The sequence below is a fragment of the Peromyscus maniculatus genome, chromosome 2 (assembly GCF_049852395.1).
Source record: "Peromyscus maniculatus bairdii isolate BWxNUB_F1_BW_parent chromosome 2, HU_Pman_BW_mat_3.1, whole genome shotgun sequence".
In the NCBI taxonomy this organism is placed as follows: Eukaryota; Metazoa; Chordata; class Mammalia; order Rodentia; family Cricetidae; genus Peromyscus; species Peromyscus maniculatus.
This window is the reverse complement of record NC_134853.1, coordinates 94,789,589-94,808,055: the sequence shown is the minus strand read 5'-3', so window position 1 is coordinate 94,808,055 and position 18,467 is coordinate 94,789,589. Positions and strand designations below refer to the sequence as shown.

The following is an 18,467-nucleotide window of genomic DNA, read 5'->3' as shown; positions in this document are numbered from 1 at the left end:
TGTCCTATCTATCTTATATTTGTGAGTTTAAGGTTTTATATCTAACTTATCATTTGTCATAACTGAGGAAATTACAACTATCTAGTTTTCAACCACATCAAAGACCTGAGAAGGAACATAATGGTACCTGAGAAATGGTAGATGGATGCAAGCAACTTTCGGGAATCTTGCAAGAGTAGACCAAGACAGCTGGCAGCCTGGACAGTCACCTAATGTTTCTCAGCATTGTTGGTGCATTCAAATTGGCTACAGGCCTAGAGTATCTGACAGACCATTTTCAGAAGCAGGATTTCTGAAAGACCATCTTACCCTGTCTTGGCAGAGTACAGTGGTCGCTTTCCTTGTGTCCCGCTTGTCCAGAAAGGAGAGCATTGCATTTGTACTGTCAGCCATCAAGGCAAGGGCAGTTCTTTGCCCAGTAGGCCATTTTGTGCCAAAAAGACAAACTTCCAAATGGAAATGTCTTAGAAGCCCAACATTCTCTCGGGATCAATTGGTGCAGCCAGGAGCAATTGTGTCTCACGTCAACAGAATTTTAAGTTATTTAAATGCCATATTCTCTAGGTCTATGAAGTGTTTGAAGATTACTTATCTATCTGAAATATATCTATGTATACCTAGAAAACTTAACTAACATGGCTACAGATATGATTATCATAGATGACTAATTATTAATCTATTTTTAATTATCCATTACATTTTAAATGAGTTACATAAACATAATACCTCAAACAAGAATAGAAATATATATATATATATATATATACAGTATAACAAAATTAACTTCAAGTTTGTATCAATAAACTAAAATTTATACCAATGTAAAACATTTTAAACATAAACTAAAATCTATACCAATGTAAAACATTTTAAACAAGTTGTTCTTTAAAAGTAGGTTCATTCATCTACCCTTTTATCTTATCATCTCCATATCCTCCTATATATCTATATCATATCCCCTTTTGTTTTTTTAGAAAGAGATCACATTTATAATCAACCTGTTTTAAATAAAAATATTGGTTTTTCTCTGTCCCACACCAGGGGCTCTTTTGATTTGGGACACAAGAATCTCTTAACCATTTTTTTTAAAGCAATATGTCTGGGTTTAGAGGGGGAGTGAACCAATTCCACCTCTAAAGCCAGCTTGGTATATTTGGGAATTTGGGCGTAGCATCTCTTACTACTTCCTGCTGGAGGGGGACGCTGTATCTTATGGGGACGCAAAGAAAATTTTAGGCCTACGGGGTAGTCCGTGAGGCTGTATTGTGTGAATCAGTTGTCTTGAAACCGCTCTGGATGTTGGATCATCTGGGCCATGGTGCCATCGGAGACCTTTCAGGGGGTCTTGGCTGGTGAAACCTGATGTATCTTAATCTGGAACAAATCCACAGCCTCTGGCTTTCTGTGGAAACAAAAGCAGAACCTCTTTTCCAAAGTAACATATCCTTATATCCAAATTTTGAAGTCAAGGTACCTTTAAAATATACATTTTGGCATAACTCAACAGCTTTTGTAATCAAATGTTTTTCTTCAGTTACAAATATCAAAGACAACATAATCCAGATTCTCTGTGTGGTAGCCATCGTTACGTGGCTTATTTTTTATATTACCTTGAGCCTTGAGCCTATTGCTTTAAACTGTACCATTTTAAGACTGAAATAGCATTGTGGCTGCTGGCTCCACCCACTTTAGCTGCCCAACATGGCAGTGGTACATTTTTAGCCAGCTCTGGGAGTCATCAAGTCTCAGAAATAGTGGGTCTAAGCTTTCATCAAAGCAGCGTGTAGCCCAGAAACCTCTTTTTTTTTTTTTTTAATAATAGTAAAGACTAAATCTACCACACAGCTTAATGTGCCGTTGGCAGATGCCTCATTCCCGCCATACTGCCGGTCAGACGCACACGCCAGGAACCCGCCAGTGTTCAAACCCGCATTTTGCGCTGTCTAGCTGCCCGTATGAGACAAAAAGCAGGAACCTGTTTTTGGCTCTGTTTAGAATTGGTTATTAAATATTTTCAGGTTTAAGGTGGAAGCTCGAGCCGTTGGGCGCCATTTGTAGCTGGAAGCCTTCTCTCCAGGTTCCCCAAGCCCCGCAGTCCCACAATCCACTTATAAAATAATCACTCAGATGCTTATATCACTTATAAACTGTATGGCCGTGGCAGGCTTCTTGCTAACTGTTCTTTTATCTTAAATTAACCCATTTCTATAAATCTATACCTTGCCACGTGGCTGGTGGCTTACCAGAGTCTCTATATGCTGCTTCTCCTGGCGGTGGCTGCAGTGTCTCTTCTCCCCGCCTTCCGCTTCCCAGAATTCTCCTCTCTCCTTGTCCCACCTACTTCCTGCCTGGTCATTGGCCATCAGTGTTTTATTTATATAGAATGATATCCACAGCATGTGGGGATATCTTATTTTTGATCTAACAAATAAAGCTTGCCTGAAGATCATAGTTTAGAACTAAGCCAGTAGTAGCTAAGCCCTAGAGGCCCCAGGCAGTGGTAGCACAAACCTTTGATACTAGCCCTCAGGAGGCAGAGGCATATGGATCTCTGTGAGTTCAAGGCCACCCTGTACTATCCAGGCAGTGATGACACACATTTTTGATCCCAGCACTAGGGAGGTGGAGACAGAAAGTGATACAGCGGGGCAGAGAGAGGAATGAATATAAGGTGGGAGGAGACAGGAGCTCAATCTCTTCTAGACTGAGGAGTTGGTGAGGTAAGAGGTGGAGGCAGTGGCTGGTTCCTTTACTAATCTTTCATCATTTACCCTTAAATCTGACTACAGGTTTTTATTATTAAGACCAATTAGATTTGTGCTACTGGTGCAGCTGGAGACCATTACACAGAAAATCCAGATGCAGAGATCTAATGATCCTGCTAAGCATAGAAGGATCTCCAATGGATGCATCTACAGCCCAGCTGCTGCATGTAAGTTTCAGGCAACATCAAAGAAAATGGAGCATAAAATTTTAGGAGCTAGAGGAACAGGACAACTGTTTTTGAGATTGTGTCTCATTGTTTGTAATAGCCAGAACCTGGAAACAACCTAGATGCCCTTCAACTGAAGAATGGATAAATAAAATGTGGTACATATACACAATGGAATACTACTCAGCAGAGAAAAACAATGACATCATGAGGTTTGCAGGCAAATGGATGGATCTAGAAAAAAATCATCCTGAGTGAGGTAACCCAGACTCAGAAAGACAAACATGGTATGTACTCACTCATAGGAGGAAACTAGATGTGGAACAAGGATGACTGGACTGCTACTCACATCACCAGCAAGGCTATCTGGAAAACAGGACCCCAAGAAAGACACGGGGATGGCCCAATGATGGTGAAATGGATGAGATCTACATGAACAGCCTGGATATGAGTAGGGGTAATGAAGGGCAAGGGTCCAGGGAAAGAGAGCTTGGGGGAGCGGGATATCCCAGCTGGATCAAGAACAGAGAGGGAGAACAAGGAATAGGAGAACATGGTAAATGAAGACCACATGAGAATAGGAAGAAGCAAAGTGCTAGAGAGGCCCACAGAAATCCACAAAGATACCTCCACAATAGACTGCTGGCAATGGTGGAGAGACAGCCGGAACTGACCTACTCTGGTGATAGGATGGCCAAACACCCTAATTGTCATGCTAGTAACCCCATCCAATGACTGAGGGAACTGGATGCAGAGATCCACAGCTAGGCCCTGGTGGAGCTCCGGGAGTCCAATTAGCGAGAAAGAGGAGGGTTTATATGAGCAAGAATTATTGAGACCTAGGTTGGATAAAGCACAGGGACAAATAGCCAAAAGAATGGAAACACGTGAACTATGAACCAATGGCTGAACCAACTGGATCAGGCCCTCTGAATGGGTGAGGCAGTTGATTAGCTTGATCTGTTTGGGAGGCATCCAGGCAGTGGGACTGGGTCCTGTGCTCAGTGCATGAGTTGGCTGTTTGAAACCTGGGGCTTATGCAGGGATGCTTGGCTCAGCCTGGGAGGATGGGACTGGACCTGCCTGGACTGAGTCTACCAGGTTGATCTCAATCTTCGGGGGAGTCTTTGCCCTGGAGGAGGTGGGAATAGGGGTGGGCTGGGGGAAGTGGGGCGGGAAGGGGGAGAACAAGGGAATCTGTGGCTGATATGTAGAACTAAATTATATTGTAAAATAAAATAAAATTTAATTTTAAAAAAAGAAAGAAAGAGAAGACAGGAAAGTTGCAACCATGGTAATCCAACAATATGGCTGCCTAAACAATACCAAATGTCACCAATGACAGACATGCTAACATGGAAAATGCACCCCCTTATAGACAAAGCTACAGGCAACTAATGATAGTTGAGAGCAAGATAACTAGTCTTCCCTAGGAATGAGCTCCCTAATTAGTCATCAAATACCACATGGTCAGCCCTGAAAATATATACACATAAGCAACTCTAAATGAACTCAGCAAGTTCAACCTATTTATTTACAAAATATGTGCAAATATAACAACAATAACAAAGGATAAAGAGAGTCTCAATTTGGAGTGAGGTAGGAGGTACAAAGAAGGCAATATAAGAAGTAGACACAGGAAGAAGTTAAGGTAAGAAAGGAAGGGGAGATGATGCAATTATATTTTAATTAAAATAAAAAGATTGAAAACAAATAAATAGAAGTTGCCTTCAACCAGCCTTAAGGCTAACACTCCCAACTGCATATAGCAGGCCTCTAGGAACTCTCAGGAATTGTTTTCAACCTGAATAAGTCACTTTGGTAATATATTGCAGTATTTATTTATTAGCATTGATGTCTTAACCCTCACATGGAATGATTTTTAAATAATTAGTTTGTTCATTCCTTTGGAAGTTTTCAGGGTGACTTCCTTACTATACAGGTTAGTGCTCAGAGAAGATCTTTTAAGTCATATCTATCTCAGGCCCTTGGGGCTCTACATCCAAAGTTGATTGTGTCTTCAAATATAGGGAGTTACTTTCCGCATCTGAGAGGCAAGCAATAGTCTAAACTATTTTAGAAGTCTCTTAAAAACCCCTGACCAATAATTTTAAATAGAGCTTCTCATGCTTTGTTTTGGATATATTTTCAGTGAGGAGAGCATTGTTAGCCTGGATTGAATAATTTCACCTCAATTATATATGTGTATGTATACACAGACTTATATGTATTTTAGATATTATTAATTAGATTGATAATAATCGACTTTTTCAGACCTTCTTACCCAATCTTTCTTCTGTACCCACTTCCTTCTTCCTAAGTAAAGCACCCCCTACTTTTTAATTCTTCCTTCAGATCATGAGCACTTCAATGTTCCCTCTCCACAACGGATCCTTTAGCACTGGCTGTCCAGGGACTCACTCTGTAGACCAGGCTGGCCTCAAATGCAGAGAAGTGTCTCTTGAGTGCTGAGATGGAAGACATGAGCCACCATGCCAGGAATCCTTTTTTACTTTTCTGGTTTCCCAGTTATTCCACATTATATATTCATGTCTAAAAATTTGTAGCTAGAAACCTAGGATAAGTGAGAACATGTGACTTTTTATCTTTCTTATCTGACTCAAAATGATCCTTTCTAGTCTTACCCATTTACCTGCAAATATTATTTTCCCCTTTTCTTTATAGCCAAATTGTATTCCGTTGTGTATATGTACTTCATTTTTATTAACCATTCTTTCATTGAAAGACATTTAGGATAGTTTCATTTCCAAGCTATTTGGAATAAAGCATTCATGAACACACATGAGGAAGTATCTGTGGTGTAGCTAGAGTTTTCCTGCCTTGTCGACAGTCAGGACAAATCTCTGTCACCTGCCAGTCCCACAGCCACTCAGACCCAACCAAGTAAACACAGAGACTTATATTGCTTACAAACTATGGCTGTGGCAGGCTTCTTGCTAACTGTTCTTATAACTTAAATTAATCAATTTCCATAAATCTATACCTTGTCACATGGCTCGTGGCTTATCAGCGTCTTCACATGCTGCTTGTCATGGTGGCGGCTGACAGTGACTCCTTCCGCCTTCCTGTTCTTTCTTTTCTCCTCTCTGTTAGTCCTGCCTATACTTCCTGCCTAGCCACTGGCCAATCAGCGTTTTATTTATTGACCAATCAGAGCAATTTGACATACAGACCATTCCACAGCACTGTGGAATAGGATGGTGAGTCTTTTGGACATTTGCCAAGGAATAGTATAGCTCGGCCACACAGTCAATTTGTTTTCTGCATTTTGAGAATTCTCCATACTGATTTCCAGACCTGCTGAACCTATTTGTATTTCCATAAACAGTGAATGATAATTTCTTTCCCAAGAAGATTGAAAAAAATTATCATTCCTTTTGTTAGTCTTAGCCATTCCGAATGGAGCAAGGTAAAAATCTCAAAGTTGTTTTAGTTTGGACTTCTATAATTCCTAAAGATAAATAATTTTTGAGGTATTTCTTACTCACATTTATTTCTTCTATTTAGATCCTATTTTGATTCTATTTAGATCTGTTCAGATGCCTAAGACTTTTTTTTTTTTTTTTTTTTTGGCTTTTTGAGATAGGGTGTAGTTTTGGTGCCTGTCTTAGATCTCACTCTTTAGACCAGGCTGGCCTTGAACTCACAGAGATCCACCAGCCTCTGCCTTCCAAGTGCTGGGATTAAAGGTGTGTGCCACCACTGAATGGCTAATATTTCATTTGGGCCACTTATTCCCTTGACTCTCTGTCTTTTGATTTCTGTGGATATTCCGGTTAATATTCCTCTGTCAGATGTATAGCTGACAAAGGTTTCTTTCCATTCAGTGGTCTTCCTATTAATCTGATTGTTTCTTTAGCTTTGCAGAACCTTTTTAGTTTTATAAGGTTCTAAGCCTTAACTGTTGGTCTCAATTCCCGGGCAAATGGAGACCTATTCAAAATGTCCTTTTCTATACCTAGATTATGTACTGGTATTACTTGTGTTTTCTTCTAGCAGTTTCTGTTTCACAGTTATATCTTTGATCCATCAGAAGTTGGTTTTTGTGCAGTGTGATATATAAGGGTCTAATCTGATGTTTTTTTCTACATGTGGATATCCAGTTTTCCTAGCAAAAGTTGTTGAAGATGTTGTCTTTTCTCTAGTGTATTCTTTTAGCATCACTGTTGAATATTAGATGGTTATGCATACACATTTTTAGATCCTTGATTTTTGTCCCATATTCCTGTACATGTCTGTTTTTATGATAGCACAGCATTGATTTTTTTTTTTGGTTACTATGGATTTGTAATATATGATGAGGTCTAGAATGATAATCTCCCCAGGATTGTTCTTGAGTTCCCTTCACTCTTTCTATCTCTTTATTGATTTCTATTTTTAATTATTTTTATTTTTTAATCATTTTTATTCCTTTTTATGTGCATTGGTGCTTTGTCTGCATATGTGTCAGTGTGAGGATACCAGATTCCTTGGAACTGGAGTTACAGACAGTTGTGAGCTGATATGTGGGTGTTAGGAAATGAATCTGGATCCTCTAGAAGAGCAGCCAATGTTCTTAACCACTGAGCCATCTGAATTCCATTCTTTTTTTAAGCTTTATTTTTTTAATTTATTTAAAATTTTTTTAATTTAATTTAATTTAATTTTACATATCAGCCACAGATTCCCCTGTCCTCCCTCCTCCCAGTTCACCCCCCATTCCCATCTCTTCCAGGGCAAAAACTCCCCTGAGGATTCAGCTCAGCCAGGTAGATTCAGTCAAGCCAGATCCAGTCCCCTCCTCCCAGGCTGAGCAAAGTGTCCCTGCATAGGCCCCAGGTTCCAAAAAGCCAGCTCATGCACTAAGGACAGGTCCTGGTCCCACTGCCTGGGTGCCTCCCAAACAGTTCAAGCTAATCAGCTGTCTCACTTATCCAGAGGGCCAGATGCAGTTGGGGGCTCCTCAGCTATTGGTTCATAGTTCATGTGTTTCCACTAGTTTGACTATTTGTCCCTGTGCTTTTTCCAATCTTGGTCTCAACAATTCTCGCTCATACAATCCCTCTTCTTTCTCACTGATTGGACTCCTGGAAGTCCCCCTGGTGCCTGGCCGTGGATCTCTGCATCTGCTTCCATCAGTCATTGGATGAGAGTTCTACCATGACAGTTAGGGTGTTTGGCCATCCTATCACTAGAGTAGGTCAGTTCAGGCTTTCTCTCAACCATTACCAATAGTCTATTGTGGAGGTATCTTTGTGGATTTCTGGGGACCTCTCTAGCACTTTGCTTCTACTCACTCATAGGAGGATACTAGATGTAAAACAAAGGATGACTAGACTGCTACTCACAACTCCAGGGAGGCTACCTAGAAAACTGGACCTTAAGAAAGACACAGGGACCACCCAATGACAGAGAAATGGATGAGATCTGCATGAGCAAACTGGACATGCCGGCGGTCAGTAATGAAGGGCAAGGGTTGAGGGAAAGAGAGCTTAGGGAAGCGGGAGATCCCAGCTGGATCAAGAACAAAGAGGGAGAACAAGGAAAAAGAGACCATGATAACTAAATTCCATTCTTAAGTCTTGGATTTTCTTAGAACACAGGATGTGAAACTTGTGTTTTTCTCTAAAGGCTGGACAATGCTTAAGTGGAATGAAGTCAGGTATGCTCAGGAGGCTGGGCTGGTATGTAGATTTTGCATCCTGATCTAAGCCTGGAGTTCGTTGATAAATCTGGTGTTGGGGTGGATACATGTTTGGTATAATCAGGTGTACTTAACACAGAATATCATGGAAAAGGATGTGTAGGATCTTGCTGAATGTAGAGGGTAAATGTGGTATGGCAGGATCTGTAGATTATGGGCAGACAGGGAGAGTCCTAGTGCAAGTGTAGAAATTGGTGGATGCACAAGCAGTGGTCTAGGAAGGCACTGGATAGACAGCCTGGGCTACATCTAGAGGATTATAAAATGTGAGTAGAGAAGAAGAATCAGACAGACTTACCAAGATAGACCCCAGGGAAGCATGTAACACTGACTTCTAAAGGTCATTTTAACAGTTGAGTTATGTATCAGATGTGATGTATTTAACACAATGAATGTAGATTATGAAGCTGAAAAAATAATTGTTGCACACCTGCTAAGAAGTTGGAGTGAAAGACTGAAGGTAATGAAATACAGTCACAAAGAAGGATGAATAATCAAAAGTTTTGTAATAAAATTAATGTTGCTCAAAGATACATGTCTTTTTTTCTCTCCTTCATAAATTTTGAGGAATAGGACAGTTGAAAAGGATCATGGTTGGTATCATTCTTAAATTCCAAGACAGCATCAGTAACTATACTTTATATTTACATAATCATTTCAGCTCACATATGTATCTCCTACTCCATTAGATCCATACCTCTATATATTTGGGTATGTCAGGCTAACCCACCTGGCTAGGCCCTAGACAAATTCTTGCCTTAATAATTTATCTTTGCTTTGTTTCCTGCTTTTTGAAATGACTTTCCAAGTCAATGACTTGCCATTGTCATTTTGAGGCTACCATTTCAGGGGAAACTTTCCACGATAGTCAAGGATATAAATTATATCTCTAAAGTCTTTCTTCTTCTGATCCTCTTGGAAGAAGTTCAGGAAGAGTGTTGTTGGGAGTAAGACCTGGTAGTGACAGCTATAGCTAGTTACATGCCATTGGGCGAGTTTCAGTTGAATGAGAGACTGAAAATTACTGGCTGCTTGTGCTTCAACAAAGGAGCAAACACTGAGAAAGATGCAGCATCTTCTTCCAAATTATCATAGGAAGGATTTTTTGCACCTTTTAATTTAAAATAATTTTTCATTATATACATATGTGTGTGTTTAGCTGTCAATCCTACTTTTTTTTTACAGAAAATAGTTTTTTACACTTTGTATCCTAATTATGAGTTTCCCTCCCAATCTTTATACCACAGATGTTATTGAGTGATAGACTAGGAGCATGAATAAATGTTTCTAGATGGGAGGAATAGAAAAGACTGTTACAGACAGACAGGTCTGGGAGGACTGAAACTGGAGTATAAAGTAGGGTGGGAGAGGGAAAGGGGGGAAGTTAGGAAATATAGGGAGAGACAGCTAAAATTAAGATGCATCTGAGTGGTAGTATGCAAACCTAATACAGCACAAGCTTCCTAAAGTATGTTCATATAGGAAGGTGATTTAAACGAAATTGTCAAATGACAGGGGAGGCAGAGCCCCAAATGGAAATCTCTGGCCATCAAATGAAGCATTCTGTATCAGGAATGGGTTATATCTTATTTAGTTGTTGGCCAATGGGATCCCATGGCAATCCTCAAACAATCTAGGCTGTTGCCAAGGCTATTGGTTGCTGTCTACAAACTGACAGCAAGACCCTATTGCAGAAGACATCTGAACACCCCATTGAACTAAAAGAAGTCAAGCTGGTGCCTACCTAAAGCCTTAACCCCTACAAGCTAGTGTTTTTGGTACCAGAAGGTACTCTGCATGTTACCAAAGAAGAAATGTAAATGCTACCACAGCTACAAAACCTTTGATCTACAATGGTATTTTGCCTGTAAGGTATGCTAGTGCAATGTTGGCACAAAGCTGGTGGGAGTAACCAGTCAACATCATAGAATCTATTTTGCTCATGATTTTTCTATTTCCCTAATTCTTTCCATATTCTTCCTACCTCCCTTTCTACCAAAATTTTTATTCTATCTTCCTCTCTCTCTTAAAAAATGAAGAACAATAATAAGAACACAGAAAGAATCACACAAAATATCCCATAAAACCACAAAAATGAAAATAAAAATAACTAAGCAACATATGAATAAAACAAAAAAACAAATAAAGAACACCAAATAAGGCAAAATGAAACAAAAGTCTGTTTGTGCTGAGGCATGGTAAGTATAACCAATGATACTCCATTGAAGGAAAATGAATTTTTTCTTCTGCATTGGAATTCAACTACAGATAGCTTCTTGGTTAAGAGTAGGAACATGTGTCCATTTCCCTTCTCAATGATGGGACCTTGTCTGACTTGAACCTCTACAGGCCTTGTTTGTACTGCCACAGATACTGTTTACTTAAACACATACAAATGACTTTGGAGCAGATAATGGGATAAGACTAGAAAAACTATGCTACTGTAATAATAATAATAATAATAATAATAATAATAACCTAAATTAGCATGAACTGGCTATGGTTAGGGATGTAGATGTTAAAGACAGCATTCGAGAGGGCATAAAAAGAAACTAAAGACCTGCTCTTAAAAACTAGAGGGGACAAAATCATTGTTCAATAATATCAGAAACAGGACTATTTTTCCTACAGCTCTATTCATCAGAAAACTGACTTTAATACAGAGTTGAGTAAATTTTAAGGAAAGTGGTAAATTTATGGCTTTGTTGAAGAAATAAATTGAGGCAGTAATTATTAGGCAAAAGAAATGACACTTTGTGATTTGGGGAATTCTCAGTGTTTCTTTATTGTGAGGAGACTTTAACAGGATTCATGTATTTCTACCTTGTCGAACAGTCATTGTTCTGCAACCAAGAATATGAAAATGTACAGAGGATTTGAATCTTAGGTAGGAGAATGCAGTTGTCCAGACCAGGCCAATTCTGCTGGTATAGTAATGAATGCTTGTCTTTTTAAGGATCTAACTTTTGAGGTGTTTGTAAAGTAGTAGTTTCAAGATACTTTTGGAGGATAGAAGACTTTAATTTTCTTATTATAAAATGAAAGTGTTCAATAAATTGTATGGTCAAGTATGACTGCAATATTTCTGTCTAGGTATGACTAAATAAATAACTAAAAGTTAGATGGATGAAGAAGAGAAGAGCAGTTCAACCTGTTGCTTTGCTTGCTGTTGTTGTTTTTGTATTTGCTTTTTATCTATAACAGGGCCAAAACTTTGATTGAAATCTGATAAGAAATGAGTTGGCCAGACTAACTGATGGGGGAATATTGCAGAAAGTCTTTAAACTCTGGTTGCAGCTTCAACAAAAGTCTAGCTAGGTGCCTCTGTGCTCACACTGTGACCACTTTCCTCTGAGGACATCTGTTCATCTTTAAAATCAAAATGCTGGCTAACAGCTTACTCTTCAATTTCTGTTCCTGTCCTTTAATCTATAAAAGCACTGTCCAGTGATCAGTTGGGAGTCATTTTGCAAAGAGAATTGGGTGTGCACATCTTGAAATTAGACAAACATCCCTCATTAAAAGCTGCAGTCCACTGGTGCTCCATGTCGACAAATGCTTTCTGAGATCGCAGCAGCCTGAGCACATGCTTGCAGCAGCCTGAGTACATGCCATGGCCTGGCATGTCTCCACCCTCTTCATCTGTTCACCAGCTCACTCCGTCTTTAATTTTCTCACTAGAACACAACAGTCTTCCAGTAGGGGTAGCAAGGCCTTCTCTTAACTTGCAGTGGTAATGTTTTCTATTTTATTACAGTCTCTTCAGAGAGGGACTGATTTGCATATTCCCTAACACTTAATTATCCGTGTCACCTTCCTGGTGCCTTGAAAAGAGTTTGCATTTCTTTCCTTCTCAAGCAGACCACCAACAGTTATCCCCCCCTCCATTTTATGCCACAGTCCTTTTTATTATTTTAATGACAAATAATTGGACAGATCTGAGTAATGAGAGTGAGAGCCAAAGGACTGCTGCAAGGGAGATGGCTGTACCTTTCAAGACACTTTTAGTGCTCTCTAAATCAGACAGACAAGTGGAGTAATGATCATTTTGCCATAATGAGACACAATTAAGAATCACTGCTGCAAACGACAGAGAAGTTCATTGAACGGTAACCTCCTTCTCACGTCTCCCTCCCTTTTTTTTTTTTTCTAGATGAGATCAATTGCAACTTAATTGTAGCATCTCTATTTGCTAGGCTATCATTAAGACTCTGTCAGCACATCCAATAAAAATCACACTTAGTCAAGGTGCATTACTCAAGCATGAAACCCAGCTTTATCTTAAAATTTAGGGGGCCATATCTACTTCTAAGTCAGAAAATATAGATTCTCATTGCTAGAAAGGTCTTACAGGGGCTCTGTTTATGATTCATCCTGGAATATGAAGTTTATATCATTTTGGTAGATTCCAAAGCATATGGAATTGTTTAGAATTTCTTATTTTGACATGTGCTGAGACAGTATGCAGAGCTTTTCATAGCAGGGTGCCTTGTGCCACCCTAACTTCCAATTCCATATTTTAGGCAGGACTAACTTAGTATTTATAACAAGTTACCCACTCTATCTATACAACCAACTTAACTTTGACACATAGTCTTTGCCAGTAGTGGGAGAGCTGGCTCAGAGGTCATAAGAGTTGGAGAGCTGGCCCTGCCCCTCATTAGCTGCAACACTCAGAAGAGTGGTTCCTGCACCTCACCTGGAAATCCCAGTAGAGTAGGCCCTGATCTTGTATGTGTGTGAGAGCTGACTCCAAAGGTGTGAAAGCAGGAGAAATATCTCTGCCCCTTGCTCATTGCTACAAGGGATAAACTAGCCAGGACAATTCTGGAGCACTCACCCTGGTGGTGAAGTCAAGGGACAGCTGGTGGTCTGACCAACCCTACAGCTACCCAGGCCCAGAACCAGGGTTATGAGTGGGCTTACCCCAACATCCACCATATCTCTGATCTGCTGGAGAATGTGAACGATCCAGTCCTACAGACCCAAAACTGTAGGATCTCCACTTCACAGGGCTACAACAGGATATCCAAGAGGATTCTCATTGAGGGCCCAGCATCAATAGTGTAAAAGAAACCAGACCTTGAATCAGACCAATGACTCTTTTCAATGAACACTTAAACGAAAAGATATATGGAAAAAAGGGTTTACTGCATGATCCACTGTGTCACACTACAGCATCCTTGAAATAAGATTGAATTTTCCATTTTTTTCTCTTAAATTTTATTTTATTTTGTGGAGGAGGTTGCATAGGCAGAGGGCAGATAAGAAGGGATGGGGACTAAATGGAATTGAGATAAATGTTGTAAAAGACACAAAGTAAATAAAAAGAAATTAAAAAAACAGATGAACAAACAAACAAAATCTCATAATGATATATTTCAGAGGTTAGTGACATTGCTTTTATTTCAAAAAGTAGATTCAAAATCATGGAGAACCAGGGTTCTCTTCAGGCATCTACTCAGTGAACTCATTTCTGCTCCAGAAGGAGCTGTTTTTCCCTAGAAATAATTTTTTTTTATTAAATTTTTTTCTTTTATTCAAAATAGATTTTTTTCTCATATAATATATCCTGATTAAGGGTTCCCTATTCCTTCCAATTACTCCCTACCTTTTTTTCCCTCTGGATCCACCCCCTTTCTGTCACTCATTTGAAAACAAGCAGGCTACTAATGGATAATAATACAATATAATAAATATAAGATAATATAATAATATAAAACAAAACCAAACACAGCAGATCAGACAAAACAAACAGAAAGAAATAATCTCTAGAATAAGAACAAGAAACACGAATAGACATACACTGAAGAAGCCCATAAAAACACTAAACTGGGAGCAATATTATATTCCCAAAGGACCTGTGGAAAGAAAGAAAAAAATAAAACAACTAAAATACCACTGTCAAAGAAAATACTGAATCTAAAAGAAATTCAAGCAAGAAATATCAAGGAAATCTTAGACATTTGAAAAAAAAACAAATATATGAATAATAGAAATAGAAGAAGGAGAAAAACCCCAGGGCAAAGGCATAAAAAATATTTTCAACAAAATCATAGAAGATAATTTCCATAGCCTAAAAGATAGATGCAAATCATAATACAAGAAACATAAGAACACCATAGAGACTGGACCAGAAAAGAAATTCTCTGACCCATGACAATCAAAACACTAAATGTATACAACAAAGAAAGAATATGAAAAGATGCAAGAGAAAAAGACTAACATATGAAGACACACCAGAAAAACGCCTGACTTCTCAATGAAGACTTTAAATGCCAGAAAGGCCTGGGTAGATGTTCTCCATACTCTAAAAGACCACGGTTGACAGACTACTATATCCATAAAAACTTTCAATTGCCAAGGATGGATTTTTGAAGAAAAGACATTCCATGATAAAACCAAATTTAAGCATTTATCTATTTATAAATTCATACCTACAGAAGATGATAGAAGAAAAACTTCAACCTAAAAGAAGTTAACACAATCAAGAAAACAGAAGAAATAAATAATCCCTGACCAGCAAATCAAATGGAGAAAAGCAAACACACACATATACATATATACCATCACCCCTACACCACCAACAACAACAAAAACAAAATAATATGATTATCAAATGCAGCTGACTGATAATTTTCAATATCAATGATCTTATCTCAACCTATAAAGAGACAGATTAACAAAAGGATGTGAAAATAGAATCCATCTTCTGTTGCATCCAATGAATACACCTTAACTTCAAGGATAGAAATTACCTCAGGCTAAAAGGATGGAAAAAGATATTCGAAGCAAATGGACCTAAAAAGTAAGCTAGTGTAGCCATTTAAAAATCTAACAAAAATAGTCTTTTAATAAAAACTAATCAAAAGAGATAGGCAAGGACACTATCAAAGGAAAAATCCACCAGGAGGACACTGTAATCTATGCACAAACACAAGGGCACCTAAATTGGTGAAAGAAGTAACTCCTAGAACTTAAATCACATATTGACCCTCACACACTGGGGATGTGGGTGACTTTAATATCCCACTCTTGCTAATACACAGGTCATTCAGATAAGAGACATGTTGAACTTATCTGATGTCATAGACCAAATAGACCTAACAGATATTTACAAAACACTTCATCCAAACACAAAAGAATATACCTTCTTGGTACCTGGTGGAACTTTCTATAAAATTAAACACACGTGTAACTAGAGTTTTCCTGCCTTGCCCACAGTCAGGACAAATCTCTATCACCCGCCCGTCCCACAACTGCTCAGACCCAACCAAGTAAACACAGAGACTTATATTGCTTACAAACTGTATGGCCATGGCAGGCTTCTTGCTAACTGTTCTTATAGCTTAAATTAATTAATTTCCATAAATCTATACCTTGCCATGTGGCTTGTGGCTTACCGGCATCTTCACATGCTGCTTGTCATGGTAGCGGCTGGCAGTGTCTCCCCACTCAGCCTTCCACTTCCCAGAATTCTCCTCTCTCCTTGTCCGACCTATACTTTCTGCCTGGCCACTGGCCAATCAGTGTTTTATTTATACAGAACGATATCCACAGCACACATGTTCATATACAAGGCAAGTCTCAGCAAATACAAGAAAAACAAAATAACACCATGGAACAATAGGGTCTGAGAACACCAGCAGGTGTTCTGTTACAGAGAGGGGATGAGACTGGATAGATTTAAATTGGAGGAGAGAAGGGGGTGAAGATAGGCAGTTTGGCCTACCTGCCTCTCTGACTGGCATAGCTTGCAGTTTACCAGGGAATGCCTTTGAGTTGGGGCCTGGAATAAATTATTTATTAGATGAACAGTTATAACAACAAATAATACACTTTTAATTTAACATGTCTCTAATGACCCAAAGGTAACATGAATTGCTAAATGGTCTTATTAATAAAAAACCTGGAGCTAGATATTAGGGTATGCGGGATGACTCATCCCTAATAGGCATTAGGGCCAGACAGCCCAAACCAGTAATAAGATACTTTCTGAGAGCCAATTAGGGTCTTCCTAAGGACCTTAGCAACAGCAACTGAGACAGATCTGGAGATGACCTGGACCAATGAGAGGCAGCCATGTCATACCAACAGATGCATATTCATCTTCTCCCAGGGCAGGGTGGGGGAATATATAAGGCTTGCCTGTTCCTGAGTGAACTGAGCTTGTTGTTTTGACATCTTCCCAGAGTCTGTGTCATTGACTCTGTACCTACTCACCCTCTGCCCCCAAGGGGAACATCACAGAACCCTGCTCTTGTATAATATTAGTGGGACCAGTCTTAATATTATGCATCCCAGAGGCTCAGGAGAGAAACTACGAACATCAAGGACTATTTGGAGAAATAGAATCTCAGCACACAGAGCTCTTAGTCCAGTCATTTATTCTTCCAAATCTTCTTCTCCTTTTTCCCATGCCCTGGGAGTCCAAATATATATATATATACACACTTACAAGCAGTAATCCCTTAGCAGTTCAAAGCCAGGCTTCTAGGGTCAAACAGAGGGGTGATAAGAATCACATAGAGGTGCAATAACCATTAATTATCCTTTGCAACCCCAAAGGGAAGTGACCAATAAGGAAATGAATTAACTAAAGGCTAAATTCTAAGAAGAGGGATCTTATATGCTCAATTATAGTTTTAAACATGATTGGTAGAAAATATTAAGAATGTATAAGTTGCTAGGTAGGGGAGAAAATAAAACTGCCTTCTTTTTTCCTGTGGCTCCTATCTGTTCAAGCTATCTGCCATTTTTCTGCAGGGTGGGGGAAATTGTGCTCTGTCCCTAGGAAACCTGTGTACAGCTAGATGCCTCTGGTGATAGTTAAAGGGAGATCTGGAACTAGCGGTAAGATTTGGGAAAGGAAGAAGTTAAGCTTAATTGGCACATCTGCCAGGCCTTCTCAAACAGGTAGTCTGGATGGTTAAGTATGTTCTTAGAGAGTACAGAGGTATCTCTGATAAGGTACTTTCCTCCATCTGAGGTTGGACCTGGCTGGATGCTGCCACTGATGATAATTATAGGTAGGCTTGAACTGGGGTTCTGGCTGAGCATAACTGTCAGTGCAGAAGGTTATCTAAACATTCCTAGAAGTGGTTAGGGTAAGGAGTTAGAGGTCTATAAAGTTAGTAATGCTGTAAGAAAGGCGGGTCTAAGCTAAATTGTGTAAAGCTATTACTTAATGTCCACCTGACCTAGGTGGTGTCTTCTTGTGGAATTTACCTTAAATCAGGAGACTATCATGTGGACTGTTATCACTGTTAGTCTTTGAAAGTGGCTAACGGAAATATCTGATTACACAGGAAGCCTTTCCCAAGGCTGTTCTCCAAATACCTTGAATGTATATGTCCACAAAGTGATCAGTCCATACTGTTAGCCCTTTGCCATAACCAGCTGAGTTCTTATGATATATTCCTGTGGCCTGCCACATCTGGTGCTTGAACTGGGACCTATTTGTCTCCCTTTCCTCACACGTGGTGCTGGATGAGTATCCCCTTGAGTGGTGTATTTCAGTGATTAGGCCCCTCTAAGTTGTGTGCTTTTGGTCCTTTTAACAGCTAAGCATTGGGACTGCCCCCCCTTTTTCTTGTTGTTTTTCTCATGTCTGTATGGTAGGGCGGCACATACTTTTGTTCAGGCTCACCTGTCATTTACATATAAGGGCTGGACCCTCAGGAAATGGAGCTACAGTCTCTGTCTGTCTCTCTCTGTCTCTGTCTCTGTCTCTGTGTGTGTGTGTGTATGTGTGTGTGTGTGTGTGTGTGTGTGTGTGTGTGTGTGTGTGTGTGTGTGTTTGTGTTTGTGAGTTCATGCATGTGTTTGTAG

The 18,467-nt window shown here is 39.4% G+C and overlaps 1 long non-coding RNA gene across 1 annotated transcript in view; it reads right to left on the bottom strand.

Moving 5' to 3' along the window:
- The window catches only part of LOC121827604 (uncharacterized), a 162,722-nt gene that overhangs the window by 16,046 nt on the left and 128,209 nt on the right, over positions 1-18,467 (bottom strand). The window contains exon 3 of the long non-coding RNA XR_006069915.2: positions 16,369-16,425. This is a non-coding gene — a long non-coding RNA (uncharacterized LOC121827604). The remainder of the gene's footprint in view (positions 1-16,368; positions 16,426-18,467) is intronic.